The following is a 21,669-nucleotide window of genomic DNA, read 5'->3' as shown; positions in this document are numbered from 1 at the left end:
ATGTCCAACAGCTCAGGGTTTGACATGGCCTTGTATGTTAAGCAGAGATCACCTCTGAGTAGATGATATGCCACAGAGTATAGCTGGAGTTTTTTAGATGGTCAGGATATGGCATATGCTTTAGGCCTGTGATTCTTTTAGTGAGGTATTTCTGTGGCCTTTCCAGCTGTTGCAGATGTCTTGTGAGGTACATACCAAATGGGGCATTATACCCTATAATGGGTCTAATGAGGGATGAGTACAGTGGGACAATGACCTCCTTTTTTCTGGATGAAAAGCCCTTAGTTATGAGGTGTGCCACATAGAAGGATTTCCTGACTTTTGTGGCAATGTGGTTATTGAAAGTGAGACCACTGTCCACCTGTATCCCTAAGTCTCTCATCACACTTTTGATGTTTAGTGTACGGCCACCTATGTGGTAATTCATGGGTACATGTATTTTTCCAAAGCGGATAACTATACATTTCTTGGCATTAAGGTTGAGCCCATGGCTCTGGCACCAGGCATCTGTTTCTGTAAGGCCCTTTTGTAGAATATCCACATCATTTGGGGATTCAATAATGGCTCCCAGTTTGCAATCATCTGCAAACTTTGTTAGCCAGAGTCCCTTAGTGTTGGCCTGTACTTCAAAGAAGTAGATGCCAAACAAGAGTAGTCCCAGAACTGAACCCTGAGGTACTCCACTTGTCACTTGTCTGGAGCTGGATTTGGAGTCGGCTACTTTTACAGTCTGGGTTCTGTCAGCAAGCCAGTTGGCAACCCATCGAGTGACGTAGGCTTTTATGCCCAGCTTAGTAAGTTTATCTATGATTTCAGAGTGGAGGATGGTGTCAAAGGCCTTGGCGAGGTCTATATAGGCTGTGTGGACAGCCTTACCCTCGTCCACAGCTGGAGACTGATTTAAAGAAGTCAATCAGGTTCAGGAGACACGATCGGCCCTTCACAAACCCAAACTGGGTGGGGTCCAGTGTTTGAAGGTTGCCAATGTCTTTGTTTATAAGTTCCATGATAATGCGTTCTATGCCCTTGCAGATCAGGCTCGTCAGATTGATGGGACGGTAGTTCCCAGGATCCAAGGTGGATCCCCCCTTGTGGAGTGGGATAACTGTAACTGTACGCCACTCAGTGGGCATGAAGCCTGAGGTGAGGCTATGATTAAACATGACACTTAGGTGAGGTACCAGTTCATTTTGTAGTTCATGTAGTACACAGCCCGGATGTCATCTGGTCCCATGGATGCTGTATTCTTAGCTTTGGAGAGTGCGGTTTCTACTTGTGTGGCTGTGATTACCGAAATTTGGCAATCATTTGGTACTGAGGTGGGCCCTTTAGGGGGTGAGAGGAGGGTGAAGTTGGCACTAAATCGATCTGCCAGGATATTGGCAATATGCATGGGATCAGTATATTTAATGCCATTCTGTTGAAGCTCAGAGCAGATCTGAGCATTGCCATTTAGATTCTTGACATAACTATATAATGCCTTGTGGTTGTCTTTGGAATCTTTGGCAATTTTATTTTCAAAACTAGCTTTTGAGGATTTTATGAGGGATCTCAGCTTCTTACTGAGGCTGGTGAGGGAGTTTTTTGCATCCTGGGATTTTCCTCTTTTCTGCAACAGTTTCTTCCTTCTGTTGTATAGTTTGTTTATAGCAGGGGACCACCAGTACTTTTTCCCAAACACTGTGCAGTTACAGGTTACTGTGGTAGTGTTTCCATGAACACTGTGCAGTTATAGGTCAGTGTGGTAGTGTTTCCCTTACTAACCCAAGCAATGCAGTTGCATAGGCACCTACAAACATGCACCCCAACCAGGCTGCCGCTCACTCATTCACACCCACACACACACACACACACACACACACACACACACACACACACACACACACACACACACACACACACACACACACACACACACACACACACACACACACATGTGTGCACCTCTGCAGTCATGTCTCTACAGACACATCTACACCCACACACAAACATACAGACACAAGCAAGCACATACAAGTATACACATTCAAACAGATGCAATCACGTTCCTAGACACACACACACACACACACACACACACACACACACACACACACACACACACACACACACACACACACACACGCACACACACACAAACACACATTTAGACAGATGCAGTCATGTTCCCACACACACACACACACACACACACACACACACACACACACACACTGTTAAATCCACACTCACACATACAGATGGTTTCATAGTAAGAATATATGTCACAGGACAAGCAGCCTCGCTACCATCATAGCACTGAATAGGAGTACGCAGTCAAAAGTTGGTGTACACTTTTTCTTTGCTTCACTCCTCAAATAGCATGATAGATCTGTTCTTTGAATCACTCTACCACAGTAGCCCAACCCCTGTGAAAAGTTCCAAGGAAGTGCATATGGCTAATTAGAATTCGATGTGCCACTGGATTGCTGCATTTCCGTATTGCATGTGGCCTTCACCAGTGAGACTGGTGTAACTCTACAGAAAATAGCCTTCCCTCCACCATAATAGAGGTCATTGAATTGCTCTACCATGATGCACTGGGCAATCCTACTGCAACCAGTGTGTTATGTGTTTATGAATTCTGGTGTAAAACATTATGTAAAGAAGAATAAACTGAAAAGCTGATCCGAGATGTCAAATGTACCTAGTATTTTTACTGGAGTGATAGGAACATGCCTCAAGGCTTTGCCACTCATCACCAACCTTGTTTCTTATGCCTGCAGTGACAGTTGATTTTGTCATCCAATACATCACCCCCATATAGCCTGTATCTGGAGGCATTCATTTTATCAGAAAAATGCTGAAGGAAGTGGCAAACAATGAGGATTTTATAAATTAATTTGTTGTGGTAATCAGATTTTTTCAGGTGTGCACAGAGACTGCAGAATTAGGTAAGCACAACAAATAGAAAGTACTTAATTCATATTTCTGCAGATGTGGCAGTCTTGGAGAGGGATTAAAGGGGAGAAAATGCATACTGATGATAAAAATATTGACATTTTGGTGACTTTGAGCAGGATTCAGAAAGGTTGATCCAAGGTGTAAGCCTGGTGTACACCTCACAGCAAGCATTTCCAAATCAAATACAGCCATACTACAGTGCTACACCACAAACAGGTCTTTGTGACCTACTGCAAATGCTAATGAGTCATTCCAATAGAAGAGCCTGTGTGTGTGTGTGTGTGTGTGTGTGTGTGTGTGTGTGTGTGTGTGTGTGTGTGTGTGTGTGTGTGTGTGTGTGACACATCCGGCAACATGGGTGAACTCTAGACACCAGGGATATCTCTATATAGCGTGGCTTGAAGATACTTTAAAAATAATAGAACAACAGTTTTGCAGCATGAAAAACAAGGGGCAGGGGGAATACTAGACACCAGAGATACTCTGTATAACATGATCTAAAGGCAATTACAAAGATTCAAACCCTATACCTTTGGAACATTCACAGAGAATGCTAGTTCTCTGATCCATCTGTAGACATCCAGGATGCTACTCAAATATTATTTAAATCTTTGAAAATAAACAAAAGTGAAGTAAAAGGAGGGGAAAGTTTTAAACTCTGCAACACTGCTATGCAAATTGATCAACTAGTAAAGCATTTTTTTTACCTAATAAGAGGTATGAAACTCTAGTGTCGGGCATAATTCAATGATTCAAAGGTCTGGTCCTTAAAAAAGGTTTTAGTAGAGAAGGTCTTGTCTATAAGTTTAAGTTTTTCATTTTAGAAATTGTCTCAGAGAGTAAGCGGGGGGTGATCGTAAGAACAGTACCAAGGAGATAGAACAAAAATGGATTATTCAGTTACAAGCAGACAGATCTCCAGGCTTAAATAGTATGGTGTCCTTAAAACCTTTTTTAAGGACCAGACCTTTAAAACATTAAGTATTAATTGATTCACGTGCATTGTATATTTTATAATATATATTTATACATTTTAATAGATTTTCGCCACCTTAATATGAGGTTTAATAATGTTTTATATAGAGATTTTAACGCTAACATTTATGTTTGGTTTTAAGTGTAATATACCTTTAAATATTTTTTTTTATTAATGGCTTGATTTTGATTGGTGCTTTTTAGTTATAGCATCTTTTTGAATGAAATTTTGTATGTGTTTTTTATTAGTCTGATGAAGAGGATTGTATCCGAGAAAGCGCTCACTTACGTTTACTTTTTCATCTATTAAAGGACTTTTTGTACAACAGGTGCATCAATGTTTTTGTCTTTGTGAGAGGGTGAATGGGGGTTGCCTGTGCCAAGGAGATGCATGGGATGCCAATGCTAACTACCATAAGAAAATGCTAATTTGCAGTCATAGTAGTTGAGGGTGATTCAGAGATGTGCAAATTAGCCAGTAATGAGATATTTCTTCATTGCTGTTAACACGTCTCTGAAATCACAATTTCCTTCATTGCATAAACAATCCCTTTTGACTGCAGCTCTTACTTCCCTGGTGGGGTTCTTTCTGAATTTCCAGGTGTGTATTTTAATTACAAGGTGAAGGCCATATGCTTCACTCAGTTTATCCACATTTGGACTGTCATCAGCTGGACAACAGCAATGTATTCAAAAGATTTTACATCTATACACATCACGTATTATTTTACTGTTTACAGTGTTGATATTTAATGGCATCTATTTGGAGTTAGAACAAGGCACTGACTTCATTTATACATTGTGTTATCTACTGCAGAACTTTATTGTGAAACTATGAGAAGTGATATTCCCAAACCGCCATCTAATGTTTGTAGTGTCTGACAGTGGTCCCAAACCATCATCTAATGTTTGTAGTGTCTGACAGTGGTCCTAAAACATCATCTAATATTTGTGGTGTCTGACAGTGGTTCCAAACCATCATCTAATGTTTGTAGTGTCTGACAGTGGTCCTAAATCATCATCTAATGTTTGTGGTGTCTGACAGGGGTCCCAAACTGCCATCTAATGTTTGTAATGTCTGACAGTAGTCTCACATCTCCATTTAATGTTAGTAGTATCTATCAGTTATCTAAAACTGCCATCTACTGTTTGTAGTGTCTTAGGATCATAGGAAGTTAATAGACTAATGGCCCTGGGGCCCTTACAAGCCTAGCCAAGAGTTTATCCCCCCAAAAGAATCCCCAATCATCATCTGTCACCCCTGTCAAGTGAGGGACACAGGTGGAACCCCTGGGACAAATTTGTGGTTTCCCATCCCCTCATCAAGGCTGCAATTGAAGAGGGTCAGCAACGTACTTTGTTTGATCTGTACGGGGAGTCTATTCCAGAGACAGGCAGCCTCTGGGAGACAAACCTTTCTCTCCTGCAGGTTTTTTTTAATGTCGCATATTAGATGTAGGCCTTTTGATCAGGTAATGCACAAGGAGTTAGACTTACAGATGTAGAGCATTTCTAGCAGGGCAGGGTCTGAGAGTGCCTTGTAGGCGAGACACAGATCACCTCTGAGCAATCTGTATGATACTGAGTAGAGTGATAGTGATTTGAGCCTGTCCACATAAGACAGATGTTGGAGCCATGGAGTCTCTTTGTGAGATATTTCTGTGGCCTTTCCAGTTGGCGCAGATGTTTGGAGAGGTACATACCAAATGGGGTGTTGTACTCAATTATTGACCTAATGAGGGAGGTAATAACCTCCTTTTTTCTGGATGCTTTACTTATGAGATGAACCGAGTAAAAGGCTTTTCTGACCACTGCCACTACATGATAGTCAAATGTGAGATTGTCGTCAGCCTGTATATCTAGGTCTCTCACCACAGGCTGTGTGCTTAGGGGGTTGCTGTTGATGTGTTAAACAGCAGGGGCCATGTTTTTGCAGAATGGTATGATAATACATTTTTTTGCTTTTAACTTAAGGCCATGACTTTGGCACGAGTCATTTGTTGCTGTGAGACCCTCTTGTAGTATGTTAACATCATTTGGGGAGTCAGTGACAGCACCCAACTTACAGTCGTCTACAAACTTGGTCAGCCGCAGACATTTTGTGTTTGCCTGGACCTCTGAGAAGTAGATGCCAAACAGTAGGGGTCCCAGGACAGATCCCTGGGGAACACCACTAGTGACAGGTCTGCTGTCAGAGGTAGAGGCACCTATTTTTACTTTGAGGGGCTTATCAGTGAGCCAGCTGGCCACCCACCTGATGAGATAGGGATTCACACCAAGTTGTGTTAGCTTTTCAATTATGCCTGATTGGGGGATTGTGTCAAAGGCGTTGGCCAAGTCAAGGTAAGCTGTTTGTACTACCTTTCCCTCATTCAGGGCCTTGGTAACAGTCTCAAAAAAGTCAGTCAGGTTCAAGAGGCAATATCTGCCCTTGACAAATCCAAACTGGGTGGGGTCAAGTGCTTGGAGATTGCCTAGGTCCATAATAATATGCTCCATGGCCTTACAGATCAGACTTGTAAAGCTAATGGGGCAATAGTTTCCAGGATCAGTAGTAGCACCACCTTTGTGCAAGGGGATGACAATGTCAGTTCTCCAATCTGCTGGAATGAAGCCTGTACTTAGGCTGTAGTTGAATAGGGTGCTCAATGGCAAAGCCAGTTCTTGCTGGAGATGGTGCAGAATACAGCCTGGGATACTATCAGGTCCAATGGAAGCTGTGTTCTTTGCCTTGGATAGGGACTTTAACACTTGATTTACAGAGATATGAGGTGCAGGACAAGTATTGAGGATGTTGAATGGGCTTTTTTTGGGGGGACAGGGGAGTGAAGTTTGCACTGAACCTGTCTGCTAGCAGGTTGGCTAAGTCATCAGGATCAGAGTAAGTGGTACCCTTAAGAACTAATTTGGAACAAACCTGGGCTTTGTCATGGAGGTTCCTGACATAAATGAAAAAGGCTTTGTGGTTACCCTTTGTTTCAGAGGCTAGTTTCGATTCATAATTGGCTTTAGAAGTTTTCATTAGTGATCTAATTTGCTTGTTGAGGCTAAGGAGGGAGTTTTTCCAGTTGGGAATTTGTGCCTTTTTACCCTTGGACAACAGTTTCTTCCTTCTGTTGTAAAGCCTGTTGATCAAGGATGTCCACCAGGCAGGTATATGTTTCCTTGAGGAGCAGGTTTTAGTTATGTTGGGTATGGCTGAGTCCATGCAATTGTACAGGTGCTTGTATATTGCACTGACATACTGTTCAGCATAGTTGCCTGCATCTGCTGAGGGGGCGATGGAGTGAAGCTACTGACACCCTCCCTTAGAAGGTTGCAGTCAGCTTTTGAGACTTTTTTTTAGCCTGGTTAGCCTGGGGGCAGGGGGTTGGATGGGATAGAAACTTTGAATGAGACAGACCGATGGCCTGATCTCACCAGGGAAGAACTTACTATGGAGGTGGTGCACCTGTTCACCCATGATGGTGAAAACAAAGTCTAGAATGTTGTCTCCCCTTGTGGGGGATAAGACAACCTGTTCTAGTGCATTAGAATTGATGAAGTCAAGGAATCGTTGGATGAGTGTGTTAGAGAAGGAATAGTTCACCCAGTCTATGGTGGGGTAGTTGAAGTCACCAATGATAAAGGTGTTAGGGGGTACCTTTATGGAGTGAAGTAGGTCCAGGTAGGAGGACTGGGTGTCCTGAGTCATAGAGGGGGGTCTATAGCTGGTTATAACTTGGATGGGTGTCTTACAGTGGCCCAAACCATCCTCTAATGTTTGTAGTGTCTGATAGTGGTCCCAAACCATCATCTAATGTTTGTGGTTTCTGATAGTCCCAAACCATCATCTAAGATTTGTAGTGTCTTCCAGTGGTCCCACACTATCCTCTAATATTTGTAGTGTCTGGCAGTGGTCCCAAACTATCCTCTAATATTTGTAGTGTCTGACAGTGGTCCAAACCATCCTCTAATGTTTGTAGTGTCTGACAGTGGTCCTAAACTATCCTCTAATGCTTGTAGTGTTTGATCCCATATAATCTTCTAATGTTTGTAGTGTCTGACAGTGGTCCTAAATCATCCTCTTATGTTTGTAGTGTCTGACAGAGGTTCCAAACTGCCATCTAATGTTAATAGTGTCTGATAGTTGTCCCAAACTGTGATCTAATGTTTGTAGTGTCTGAGAGTTGTCCCAAACCACCATCTAATGTTTGCAATGTCTGAAAGTGTGCAGTGTCTGAAAGTGGTCCCAAAGCATCCTCTAATGTTTGTACTGTCTGACAGTGATCCCAAACTGTCAGCTAATGTTTGCTGTGTCTGAAATTGGAAATCTACAGGGTGACTTAAAATACAGAGTAGGTGTACAACTTTTGCTGCATTTGTTGCTAAAACACTTCAAGCTTGCTAAAGCATTTGTGCATGTGTCATGTGGTGGTGGGGGTAAATGGGGTTGTTATGCACCTCTGAGCAGGAACAAATGGGTTGTAGGATTCTCACATAACCTGGAGATGCTGGACTGTCACCCACTTGGACTGAATAGGCCAGTTGGATAAGGTATTGACACAATTAGGCTAGTCTGGTGGGGATAAAAATCAATAAACAAATAAATGAAAAAAGGAAGCAGTTAGCGGGCTGGCAATTTAGTGTTGTTATACAGATGACTGCAATTTTTAAGAATGGCATCATTTTCTGCTGTTATGCAGCCTAGTTTATTACAGAGATGATTTAGGTCTGCAGACTTTATAGTATTTATTTCTGATGTATAACTGATGTACGTGATTGAAAATACATTTTGAGGCACATTACTTTAAGGGTATTATATTACTTTCTTATTAGAACTTTGGAATTAAGTACTTCTTAAGAATTTGTTTGTCATCAGTTCAGTTTTTCCAGAGGTGAATTTTATGCTAAACTGCTCTACAGGTGATTGTAAGCCTAGCCAATAATCTGAGGTCAGAACTAAGCCCTGCACATTGTGTCTGTGAAGTGAAGACCTTAACCATTATGCCAAACTCACCCCCTGTTGATTTACACATGTTGGTTTGCAATTCATATGCTTTTGCAATGCAGAAAGTACAGTTGTGTACCTACCATAAATGTAGATGTTCGCGTGTATTCACTGTTGCAGTCATTACAGTTGGGTTATCCTGCTGGCAGGCTACCCACAGTCGGCCCGAGTTCCAAAGTCTAGGTCCGGCGTCAGTTGCTGTTGGCTCCTCCCTGACGTCAGTGCGCCAGGGTTTTAAAAGATGCAGCCGATGCCATTTTCTTCAGTTTTTCTTGCCCCAGATGTCAGGTGCCCCAAAAATGGTAGGCTCACTAATGCCAAAAATACCCAAAAAACAACTTTTCCTTGATCTACAAGCAAATACACCACATAGGTTGTATAGAATAGAGAAGTACAGATAAGTCCCAGCAAAGAAAAGGGGGATGGTGGGAGGGTAACCTGGACTGCAACAGTGAATACACTTGGACATCTACATTTATGGTAGGCACACAACTGTACTATGTTCATCGTGTTTCACAGTTGCAGTCATTACAGTTGGGTTGAATCCCAAAGCTAGGGTTGGGAGGCTGGAGCTAAATAGGATTAGGAGAGGCTATCAGGCCCTGCAGAACTGCAGTGGCAAAGCCTGCCCTGGATTTAGAATAGAGAGGTAAGTGGTAGTGCTTTGTAAAAGTATGCACTGAACTCCAAGTTGCAGCCTCTAAGATGTCTTTGGTTGGTACTCCTCTGAGGAAGGCTGCTGAAGTGGCTGCCCTTAGGCACTGATTTGCCATGCTGTGAATAACAGAAACGAATGCAGTGGCCTATCCACTTGGAAATAGTCTGCTTTGAGATGGGCTTTCCTTGTGATCCTGCAGCATATGCTACTAGAAGCTGTTCAGTCTTTCTGAAAGCTTTGGTTCTGTCCAAGTAGAAGCGTAGCTGTCTGTGAATGTCCAAAGAATGCAGAAGTCTCTCACCCTTATTCTGTGGGTTCGGGTAAAAGGTAGGCAAATGAATTGTTTGGTTAAGGGCCACACTGGTCACTACCTTAGGCATAAATGTAGGGTTTGTCCTCAGAGAAACCCTGTCAGGATGGAAAATGATGAAAGGTTCCACAGCCATGAGTGCCTGCAACTCTGAGACTCATCTAGAGGAGGTTATTGCTAGGAGCAGAGCTGTTTTCCAGGATAAGAATTTTATATCAGCTGCAGAGGCTGGCTCAAAGGGAGGCAGTGTAAGTTTTTCCAAGACATATTTGAGGTCCCATGCAGGTATTGGAGCTCTCCTTGGGGGTCTTACATTTTTGGCCCCTCTGAGGTACTGCCTTAGTAATGGATGAAAAATAATAAGTGGTCCTGTATTGTAGTGAGCTGAAATGGCAGAGGCATGAATTTTAATGGATGAAAAGGAAAGGCCTTTATCCAGCATCTCAGTTAAGTATTGCAAAATCTGAGGAATATTTGGAACATTCGTGTTGATACCTTGTGCCTGGTTCCAAGCACAGAATCTCTTCCATTTTTCTGCATAAGATTTTCTGGTGCTAGGCCTCATGGCCTCCAAAATAACATCCATAACTGCTTTAGAAAGAAGTGTGTCTTGAATGGCTACATTATTCGCCATGCTGCCAGGTTTAGGGTCCTGAGTTGGCTGTGCAGTATCTGACTGTCTTGTTGAGTCAATAAGTGAGGAATCTGAGGTAGTGTCCAAGCTGGGCATTGGGACAAGCTCTTTAGGACTGGGTACCAGTGCTGGCGGGGCCAGTCTGGGGCAATCAGAATCATTTTTGGCTTCTCTTGTCTGACCTTGAGGAGTACCTTGGGGAGGAGAGGCAGAGGAAGAAAAGCATATACTGTTAGGTTTTTCCAGCTGAAAGATAGGGCATCCACTTTCCATGCTTGCTTTTGATAAGTCCTTGTGCAGAATCTTTGTAGTTGGCAATTGTGAGGGGAGGCAAAATAGGTCTGTGTCCAGACACCCCCAGTTCCTTGTTATCATGCTGAAGACTTGTGGATCCAATTTCCACTCATGGGGATCCATTAGGTTTCTGCTTAGTCCGTCTGCCAGAATATTTATCCTTCCTGGCAGTAATTGTGCTTGCCGATGTACTTGGTAAGTTAATGCTGTGTCCCACAAGTTCATGGCTAGTCTGCAGAGGGGGTAGGAATGTGTACCCCCTTGCTTGTTTATGTACCACATGACTGTGGTATTGTCCATATTTATCAGTAGTTGTCCTGGATGAAGTAGATCCTTGAAGGCTGTCAGGGCATTTTGAACTGCTAGCATCTCTTTTTGATTGATATGTAGATGCATTTGACTTGCGGACCATGTGCCCTGAATACATCTTCCTGCCATATGTGCCCCCCAGGCATAATCTGATGCATCTGTTGTCAATGTCTGCCTGACCGTGGGTAAGGTGAATGGCTGCCCTGTGTTGTGGTGACAGGCTTTTGCCCACCATCAAAACTCCTGTTGCAGGCAGGGAATGAGGGTAATTATTGTTTCCAGGCTGTGGCAATGTTGAGTCCAAACACTTTTTAGATACTATTGAAGTTTCCTCATATGCAGTCTTGCATATGGAATTAGCAGAATGCAGGATACCATGAAGCCCAAATCCTGCAGAATTTTTCTTGCAGATAACTGGGTTTTTGTTGCCAAGATTTTGAAATAAGTAGTCAGTTGTCTGTGTTTGTGTGGCATGAGATAAACCATCTGGGCAGTTGTATTTAAGCTTGCACCCAGGAATATTATCTCTTGAGAGGGTACTAGTTTTGATTTCTTTTCATTTACTGTGTACCCTACGCCTGCTAGTAATGTTTTTACAAACGCCAGATGCTGTAGTAGAGTGTCCTTGTTCTCTGCTTGAATAAGGCAGTCATCCAAGTAAGGATATATTTGAATTCCTCTTTGTCTGCAAAAAGCAATTACTGGTGCCAGGCACTTTGTGAAGACCCTGGTCACAGTAGATAAGCGAAAGGGCAGTGCAGAGAATTGGTAATGCATTGAACCAGCTATAAATCTGAGGTATCTTCTGCATGATTGTCTGATTGGGACATGCAGGTATGCCTCTTTTAGGTCTAAAGTCACCAGCCAAGCCTTCTTGCCCAGCGTTGGTAGAAGCTGCTGCAGAGGTAACATTTTGAATTTTGGAATGTCCAGGAATGTGTTCAGGATAGACAGGTCCAGTATTGGTCTCCAGGTTTTGTTCTTTCTGGGCACCAAGAATAGCCTTGAGTAAAATCCTTGTCCCAGCTCTTGCTGTGGTACTTGATGAATGGCCCTCATGTCCATGAGGGATGAAACTTGTTTTTGTGCCTCTGCCCATTGATTGCGTGGCAGGTCTGGCATACCGTTTGACCTTGGCAGGGTATGAAAATGGAACCTGTAGCCCTGTGATAAGATATTTAAGACTCATTTGTCTTGAGTGATCATGTGCCAGTTTTGAGCAAAAAGTGCTAGTTTTTCCCCCAAGGGAGCTGCCAGAAGATAAGTGCTTGGTGCTGGCAGGGGAAAGTCATTGAGACTGTTTCCTGTATGGCTGTGATTTTTCTTCTCCGCTTTTGGAGGTTGAAGCACCCCATTGTTTAGGCCTGTATGAGCCTTGGGGCTCTGATCTGCCTCTGGGGCGTCTGTATCTACCTCTTTGTGGTCTGTCTGACACTGGAAAGGACCAGTTCTTTGCAGGCCAGTTTCTGCTAAATCTGGGAGGCTGTACCTGTAAAAAATCCTTGACTGTTTGCATAGATTTAGCTTTGTCCTCCATTTTCTTCAAAACCTCTTCTGATTTAACACCAAACAAGGTATCATGTTGTAATGGAGCATCTAATAATTTTGCTTTAACATGATCGGGCAGATTCTGTTCTTTTAACCAAGCATGTCTCCTAATGACAGAACCTGTAACAGCGGCCCTGCAAGAGGCCTCTAGAGAATCAAAACCGCATTGCAAAGTATGCTTTCCTACTTGTTCAGCAGCATGCAATAAATCCTGCATTTCTTTGTTTTCTGCACATTCTGAAATTGTCAACATTTTTTGTTTAAGCAGTGACATTAGATATTACTGATATTTAAGCATATGAAATTGACAATTGAAAGCTCTTACAGCCAAGGTAGCAGAAGTATAAATATTTTTCCCCCATCTGTCCAGAGCCCTTGAATCCCTATCAGAGAGTATAGGGTTTTTTGCAGTGGACGCCTTGACCCCTTTGGGACCCTGAGAGATAGTTTCTGGGTCTGCAGCAGGGTTTTTATAAAGAAATTTATGAGAATCAGGAACCCTATAGTATCTGTCTGGCTTAACAGGAGCTGGAGACAAAGAGTCAGGAGACAGTCCGGACTCTGAAAATACATCATCTACAATGTCTAAAACAGGAGAAATAGCAAGGAGCCTGTGCTGAGGTAATAAAAGGAAGTCTCTGAGCCTTTTCTTGGATTCTGAGTAATCTTGGCTCTCCCAGTGAAAATGCTCCCTCATAGTATGCAGGGTTTCCCCAAAAGAATAATCCTCAGGAGGAGAGGCTGAAGGAATAGATTCTTCAGCATCAGAATCCTCATAGGGAGGAAGAGAATATTCCTGGTCAGAAGAGGAATCAGAGGAAATGGAAACCTGATCTGAAGATGCATATTCTATCTCTTGCCTAGGCCTCTTATCAGGTGGGGGATGGGAGACCCTGATCAAAGTAATTAGGTCTTTGGCCATTTTAAGCATCTGTTTTTTAGGCATGATTGCCTGTCCAGGAGAATGCTGTACTTGTTTCTTTGTCTTTAGAGCTGCTTTAGTCTTTGCCTTTGAAGCTGAAGTTGGTTTTATATATAACTGTGTAGGCCTGAAAACACCCACAGAAGCTGGTGCCTGCTCAGCGGCTCTGGACCCATCTGAGGGGATAGTATACGAGTGTCCAATACCTTGAGTTTCCAGTGGCCTAGTTGGCTCCACATGAGAGTTGGAAGCGGCCTGCGGCTCTGAGGTAGCGGGCGTCAGGGGTTGCGAAAGCGCCTCACTGAGAACCGGCGAACTGGCGACAGGCCTAGCAGAAGCCTAGTCCATCGGGTTTGGACCTCGGATGCCTGTCCTTTTCTTTGCGCTTTTTATAAACTCCGGTAGTCAGTTGCTCCAACGGCATTATATAGTTAAATCTTCTGCCAAAATAATGAAATGCAAAATCGTACCGATGCTTAATAGTGCGTTGGTTAAATCTAGCACAAAACCGACAACTAGCAACATCGTGGTCAGGGCATAGGCAAGGAATACAGTAAGAATGAAAATCCTTATGGGGTATTTGCTTCCCACAAGAAATACAATTATTAACTTTTTCTGACATCGGTCTGGAGCAAGAAAAAAGTTTCCTCAATGGGGTACTTAGCTTTAATGAAGACTTTGGATCTGAAATTCGAATTTGAAAATATCAGGAGTTGGCCGACCGACACTTGTAAACTGCTTTTGCTTCGGGCAGCGCGCAGCAAGAAAGACTGGAGAAAATGGCGTTGGCCAGATCTTTTATACCCCTGGCGCACTGCCGTCAGGGAGGAGCCGACAGCAACTGACACTGGACCTAGACATTGGAACTCGGGCCGACTGTGGGTAGCCTGCCAGCAGGATAACCCAATTGTAATGACTGCAACAGTGAAACACAATGAACATCTGTTCATTATACAGAAATGTATATGTTTATATTTTGTAGATTTATTTTCTGATTTATAGTTAATGTACAACCTATAAAGGTGTATTGTATGACATAATAGTACTATGTTATATATATCTCAGAAGTGAGGCAGTGTATGTCATTTTTATGATTTAGTTTTTGAATTGCTGGTTTAAATAAAAAGTAACCTTTTATGTATTTGTGGAAAAGTGTGCATGTATGTGTGTGTGTGCTCTCACCCATGTGTGCGTGTGTGCATGCTTCATTATACAGACACACACACACACACACACACACACACACACACACATATATATATATATATATATATATATATATATATATATATACACACACACACACACACACACACACACACACACACACACACACACGCATATACTAATGTGTGTGTGTATTCCTTTTACATTTAGTTCAGTCATATTTTAATTTACTTTTTTAATTCTGATATGAGGATTAGCTAGCATTTTTGAGTACAGGAATGAAGACTCAGATACCCTGGGTTTAAATACTATCAAAGGCCCTGGTGGAACCATGAAGGGGTTTTGCGAATGAATGGCTGCTGCTTACCTGCCCTTCTTGGAATGAGGGAAGTGTATCAGCTTGTCTCTGCTGTGACCTGTTGCAGAGGCTGGGGCTGGTTGGTCAGAGTGTATCCTTGCTGTGCACCCAGAAGAGTGTAGCACTGTACCCAGAAGTCCATGTTTGTACAGACGCATGCATGTATAACCAGAAGTCAGTGTACATGCAGAAACTTGCATGCATGTAGAGCTGCAATGCTGTAGCCAGTTTTATCAGCATGCATAATAGACTCTAGAAAGGTCGGGTTAGGCCAGTTACATAAAAATAAAAAATCCCTCTTCACAGCTTTACAGCATGCCTGGGCTATTTAGAAGTTCTTCAGCCTGTGAAAGTTTGGATCAGCCTTTAAAGGAAATAATCTAGGTTGTGGGGGGAGGGAAGTCTGAGCCCACAGGTCACTAGCATAAGCGTGGTTTTAGTGGAGGAGGGTGAGAGGGGTAATGGAGGGATAAGAACTGAACACTTTTATGGCTGCCAGTACTCAGGCTCAAGACCTATGGAAGAGGGCTGATGAGTAGCAGGTGTGAGAAGAAAATGGCTGAGAAAAATGTATAGTAAGAGGTTTAAGGCAAAAAGAAAAAATGTGTATATATATATATATATATATATATATATATATATATATATATATATATATATATACATATATATATATATATATATATATATATATATATATATATATATATATATATATATATATATATATAGGTTCATAGGTTCATACTAGGCTATCTGCCCTAGGGCATTTATAAGCCTAGCCAGAGTGTGTTTGGCTTTCGCCACCCATTTTAAATTAATTTTGCTATGCCCTTTTTCGAGGTTAGTATACTGTGCCTCTGTCTAACAGTGACACAGAAGTGATACCTGGGGTAAACCTACGATCTCCCATCCACTCATCAAGATTCCTCTTGAAGAGAGTCAATGAGGGACTCTACCTAACCTGGACTGGGATTTTATTCCAGAGTGAAGGGAGCCTCTGGGTTATGAATCTGTCCCTCCAGCATGTCCTATTTATTTCAGTGCTAAGGTTCAAGTCTCTCGAGCGTAGCTCGATGGGATTTGGATTTTCTGAGGTGCAGCATGTCCATTAATTCCGGGTTGGACATGGCTTTATATGTCAGGCACAGATCGCCTCTGAGCAGGCGGTATGCCACTGAGTAGAGCTGGAGTTTCTTTAACCGGGCAGCATATGGCATCTGTTTGAGCCCTTTGATCCTCTTGGTGAGGTACTTTTGGGGTCTTTCCAGTTGCTACAGGTGTCTGGTAAGGTACATCCCAAAAGGGGCATTGTACTCAATTATGGGCCTGATGAGGCATGAGTAAAGAGGCACGATGACCTCTCCTGATCTAGATGTGAATCCCTTCATGATTAGGTGGGCTATATAAAATGTTTTCTAACCACTTTGGCCACGTGGTTGTCAAATGAGAGATTGCTATCAACTTGGGTCCCCAGGTCCCTAATTACTTCTTCTGTACTTAATGGATTACCACCTATGTGGTAATTTGTGGGCACTTTGTTTTTGCCAAAGGGGATGACCATACACTTTTTGGCATTTAGCTTGAGGCCATGGCTCTGGCACCAGTTGTCTGTTTCTATGAGGCCCTTTTGGAGGATGCTTGTGTCGGCTGGAGAGTCAATTATGGTGCCCAGTTTGCAGTCATCTGCGAACTTGGTCAGCCACAGTTCTTCCGTGTTGGCCTGTACCTCTGAGAAATATATACCGAACAAGAGAGGTCCCAGGACTGAGCCTTGTGGAACGCCACTTGTAACTGGTTTGGAGTCTGACATGGCTCCAGCAATTCTAACCATATGGGTTCTGTCCTTGAGCCAGTTTGCAACCCATCTAGTGACATAGGGGTTTATATTTAAGCTGGTGAGCTTATCTATAATGTCCGAGTGGGGTATTGTATCGAAGGCTTTTGCGAGGTCCAGGTAGGCTGTGTGGACCACCTTCCCCTCGTCAATGGCCTTGGTGACTGTTTCAAAGAAATCAACCAGGTTTAAGAGGCAGGCTCTGCCCTTAACAAAGCCGAACTGGGTAGGATCCAGTGTCTGTAGGTCCCCAATATCTTTATTTATGAGGTCCATGATGATCCTTTCCATAGCTTTGCAAACCAAGCTAGTCAGGCTTATGGGGCGATAGTTTCCACGATCCGTTGAGGCACCACCTTTATGGAGAGGGACCACTGTTGCTGTACACCACTCTTTGGGTACATATCCTGTAGTAAGACTGAGATTGAACAGTAGTTTTATGTTTGGGTTTAGCTCTTCTTGGAGTTCATGTAGGATGCAGCCTGGGACACCGTCTGGTCCCATTGATGCTGTGTTTTTTGCTTTGGAGAGGGCAGCTCTTACCTGAGCATCTGAGATGTGAGGGGGGCAGTACTCTGCTGGGATAGATATTTGCCCTTTTGGTGGGGAGGGGGGGAGAAGTTTGCACTGAACCTGTCAGCTAGGATGTTGGCAATGTCTGTGGGTTTGGTGTATTTTGTGTGTGTGTGTGTGTGTGTGTGTGTGTGTGTGTGTGTGTGTGTGTGTGTGTCTGAGAGAGACCATCTGTCTTGTCTTTTTTTCTATGTCTGAAGTTGTATGTGCTTTGTGTGCTGTCAGAATTAGCTGTAAGTTGCTCCTAAAGGACTTGTTGTGTCATTTAGAACCGAGAACTACATGTATATATTTTCTCATTACCCCTGTTAAGGGATTGTTAAACAATTTTATTTACACATTAATTTTCTACTTTTTGGAATTTGATAGCAGATCAGAGATGACACTAGATATAGAAAAGCCTGGCCATGATAAAAAAGCGTATAAAATAAAAATAATATTTAAAAAGAAATGTAAAGCATCCAAGTACGTGACAACTTGAAAGGAGCAGTGCATATTGTACAAAAGGCAGGAAGAGATGCTAGTGAAGTTCTCAGTATGTGGGATAACTGTTTTGCTTTGATAGCAGTGGGATAACAGAGTATGTAGAGTCTATAGCAGAAAGGGGAGCTTTTGATGGCAGTGAATTAGACAGTTAAGACACAGTGGGACTGGAGAGGTGTCAGCAAGAGACCAGCAGACAGGATGGAGAGAGAAAGCCAGTTATTCCCCACCCCATGCAGCATTGTTCCTAGCAGATAGACAAACAGATATTATTTGGTAGATTTAACTAATTTCTAAGCAGTGCTGTGTAGCCCAAGACTCATATGAACCAATTGGTCTAATTCAGAAATGCATTTCATGGTTAACATTAGCGGTTAATGTTCTTCCTTCAAAGAAATGCCATTTCTCTACTATCAGTTATTTCATCAGTTCTACTCCTTCAGCCTTATATTTACATCTGGACAGGTGCACCTATCTCCCCAGTTACCACTTTACCTTTACCATTACCCCAAACTCAAGTGTTTTTAAATCACATATTTCATGTATCCTTAAATGAATATTACCCCAAAAGAAACTATCAGAGTTTAACATAAGCAATAAATGTAAACCTGTTTGCATGTTATAGTCACACCTGATTAATTGCATAATTGCCTTGTTTTGTACAATACGAATGTTTGCTTTAATGTATTTGGTAACCTTGAAAGCCATATAAACAAAGTGATTAGTCTCTTCTTTTCATATTACTCTAATAAGGTTGGATTTATTGAGTACATTCTTGCTGATCAAAATTATCCCAAACAAGTTTAACTGCTTTTGATACTTTAACACTATTAATATCCAGTGACACAGTTTTTGTTTAATTTTCTTAATTCACATTTGGGTGCTGCTCATTGTTTCACATGCTGTTTTGTATCAGAAACATTCATCCAACTGTTAATGCCTTCTTGACTTACCTTCTCCACCTACTGCAGTTTCTTGCACAACAGTAAACGTATATCTAAAAGAAATCTTGGCTGGGCTTCATTTACTCCTGTAGCTTATCTAATGTGTGGTCTCAGTCCCATAAGTTTTTTCACTCTGTAGTATAGAACAGAAACTATATCCTGCAATGCTGTTAGAATTTACTTCCCTTTCTTATTGGTTTTGAATAAAACTCTTCTTTAATGTAATCATTTAACAATTTACTTAAGTTCTTCTGTAGTATGCTTGTTGTCCTCAACTTTTGCACAGTACTTAAATCAATGTACTTCTGCTTTGCATAAAGCGCATCACACATTTTTCAAACTATTTTTTCTTATGACCTTCCTCTTCACATTAGAAATACCACTCATTTGTACCATCATTTTTACATGATCTTGTTTTCCACAATGAAACCAGGACTTTGGCTGGCAAGCTTAAAAAGGAGCCCCTTTGTATTAATCAAAATGGAACTGTTATCTAAATACTGCACTGATATGTGGCTGAGACAAAATTGGAAATAAGGTACATAAGGAAAGCTGGTGGTGGTGGTGGAATGCTCAAGCCCAGGAAGTCATCAAAAAAAGGAGTGCAGGAATAAGCGAGCAATAGAATAGTCAGACCAGGCTTAAAAGGAATACTGGTTGGCTAACAAAGAGGCTAATAGAGCAGTTGCAATAGTGAAGAACAAGGTGTCAGAGGCACTCTACCAACTTCTGAAAAGTGATTCAGTAGATGACACAAAGGAACTCTATCAGGTTGCAAAGCAAAGGCAGAAAGATAAAGAAGATAATCATCAGACACACTTCATAAAGGGTGCCAGTAACAACCTGCTCACAAGTCTATAGCACGTCAAATGCAGATGGAAGGAGTACTTTCAGCAGCTTCTGAATGAAGAAAACCCCACAGAAGCTGCACTGTCCCAGATACAGCCTAGGATTAAATAAGACGAGCAGCCCAACCTAGAAGAATTAAGAGCAGCACTAAGGAAAATAAAGTCAGAGAATGCAGAAGTCTCAGTTGAAGTCACAGCAGATATGATCAAGATTTTGGGGAGTTGTTGCTGTGGTGGCATAAAGGGATACAGCCCTACCTACAACCAAGTTGACCTGGTTTAGATTAATGACTCAGATGACTGACAGAGTGGCGGGTGTGATGGACGTACCTGCCCCATGTGGGAGGGCATTCACTGATGATACTCCCTTAGGGGAAGCTTAGTCCAAAGAGAGGAATTGTCCTCAGATGAATCAACAAGAGTGTGAGGTGCGGCAGGAAGTGGTAAGAGCATCTAAAAGGAAAAAAAAAACAGGATGGAAGCAGAGATGGCCATGGCCCCGGGATCCATGACTGGCTTCAGCAATACTGAAGTACTTCAGGCAGGTAGAAGACAAGCTGGTATCCCTAGCTGGATGTGGGGCACCAGAGGCTAGGCTGATGAAAATGATGTCACAAGGGAGTCCAAAAAAAAGATGTTGGGTGAGTTAGGATCAAAATGGCTCCTGAGAGTTCTCATAGCAGTATGGAGGGAAAGGCAAATCCCACACGACTGGATAATAAACATACTAGTATCAGTGTACAAGAACAAAGGGGACATTCTTAATTGTGGCAGTATAGCGGTAATCAACTCCTGTCACACTGCATGAAAGTTCTGGAAAGGGTGATTAATAAATGAATACATACATAGAGTAGTGCAATGTAAGACAGGAGATGAGCAGTTCGGATTCAGATTAGGATGTAGCACAATTGACCCAATATTTGTAATGAAACAGATAGTGGAGAAAGCATATAACATTGTCCCAAGAAAGCTGATTTGGGCAGCCCTGCAAAGGTCTGAAGTCCCAGAAAATTGGTAGAATTAGTCCAGGCTGCGTACTAGGACAAAATGCCTCACTCACAAACAGTTCAGTCTTACATAATGGTTCCCAGTGGTAGTGGGTGTGCATTGGGGTTCATCTCTGAGCCCACAGCTGTTCATACTGGTGATTGACTACACTAGAAAACATGTCAGAGGGACCAGATCATCAAAGTTGCTGTATGCAGATGATGCTTTGAAGAAGAACTGCAGCAAACGATATGGGGAATGGATGCAAAGCTGAAGGCACATGGACTGATACTAAGTACAGATAAGACAGTGGTAATGGCAGTAATCAGAAGAAGCTGAGAATTGAGACAGAAAGGAAAATAGTGAAACAGGTGAACAGCTTCAAGTATCTGGGAGTGGTGGTTGAGAAGAAGGGAAGTCTGAATGAGGAGGTCAAAGCTAGAATCAGAGGGTTACAGCCAACTGGTGTAAAGTGTCAGGGGTAGTGTATGACAGGAGAATGTCAAAAGTAAGCTGTACAAAACAGTGGTGTGACCATGATATAATATTTCAGAGCAAGTGTAGAAGCTGGAGGTAAAGGAAATGAAGTGCCTGGGCAAGAAGAGGAAGAGGGCATCAGAGCAGTACCCCATGTAGCTCCAACTGCAGACAAAATCAAAGAGGACAGATTACAGTGCTTCAGTCACATGTGCAAAAAAGCAGAAGACAATCTGCTGAGGAAGATTTGGGACAGACAGGAAAGAGATGGACGGACTGTGTGAAAGAAAACTGAGTGTCAAAGAAGGCAGAAAAGTATCATGGAATTGAGAGAGATGGCAACAGTTCATGTGACACCCTGACCCTCGTAGAAAATGGGAAAGGGGGGGTGACAATGATGACGATGATCTTC

The sequence above is a fragment of the Protopterus annectens genome, chromosome 8.part0, assembly GCF_019279795.1.
Source record: "Protopterus annectens isolate FY-2018-M chromosome 8.part0, PAN1.0, whole genome shotgun sequence".
Taxonomy (NCBI): domain Eukaryota; kingdom Metazoa; phylum Chordata; order Ceratodontiformes; family Protopteridae; genus Protopterus; species Protopterus annectens.
This window is presented reverse-complemented; position numbering follows the sequence as displayed.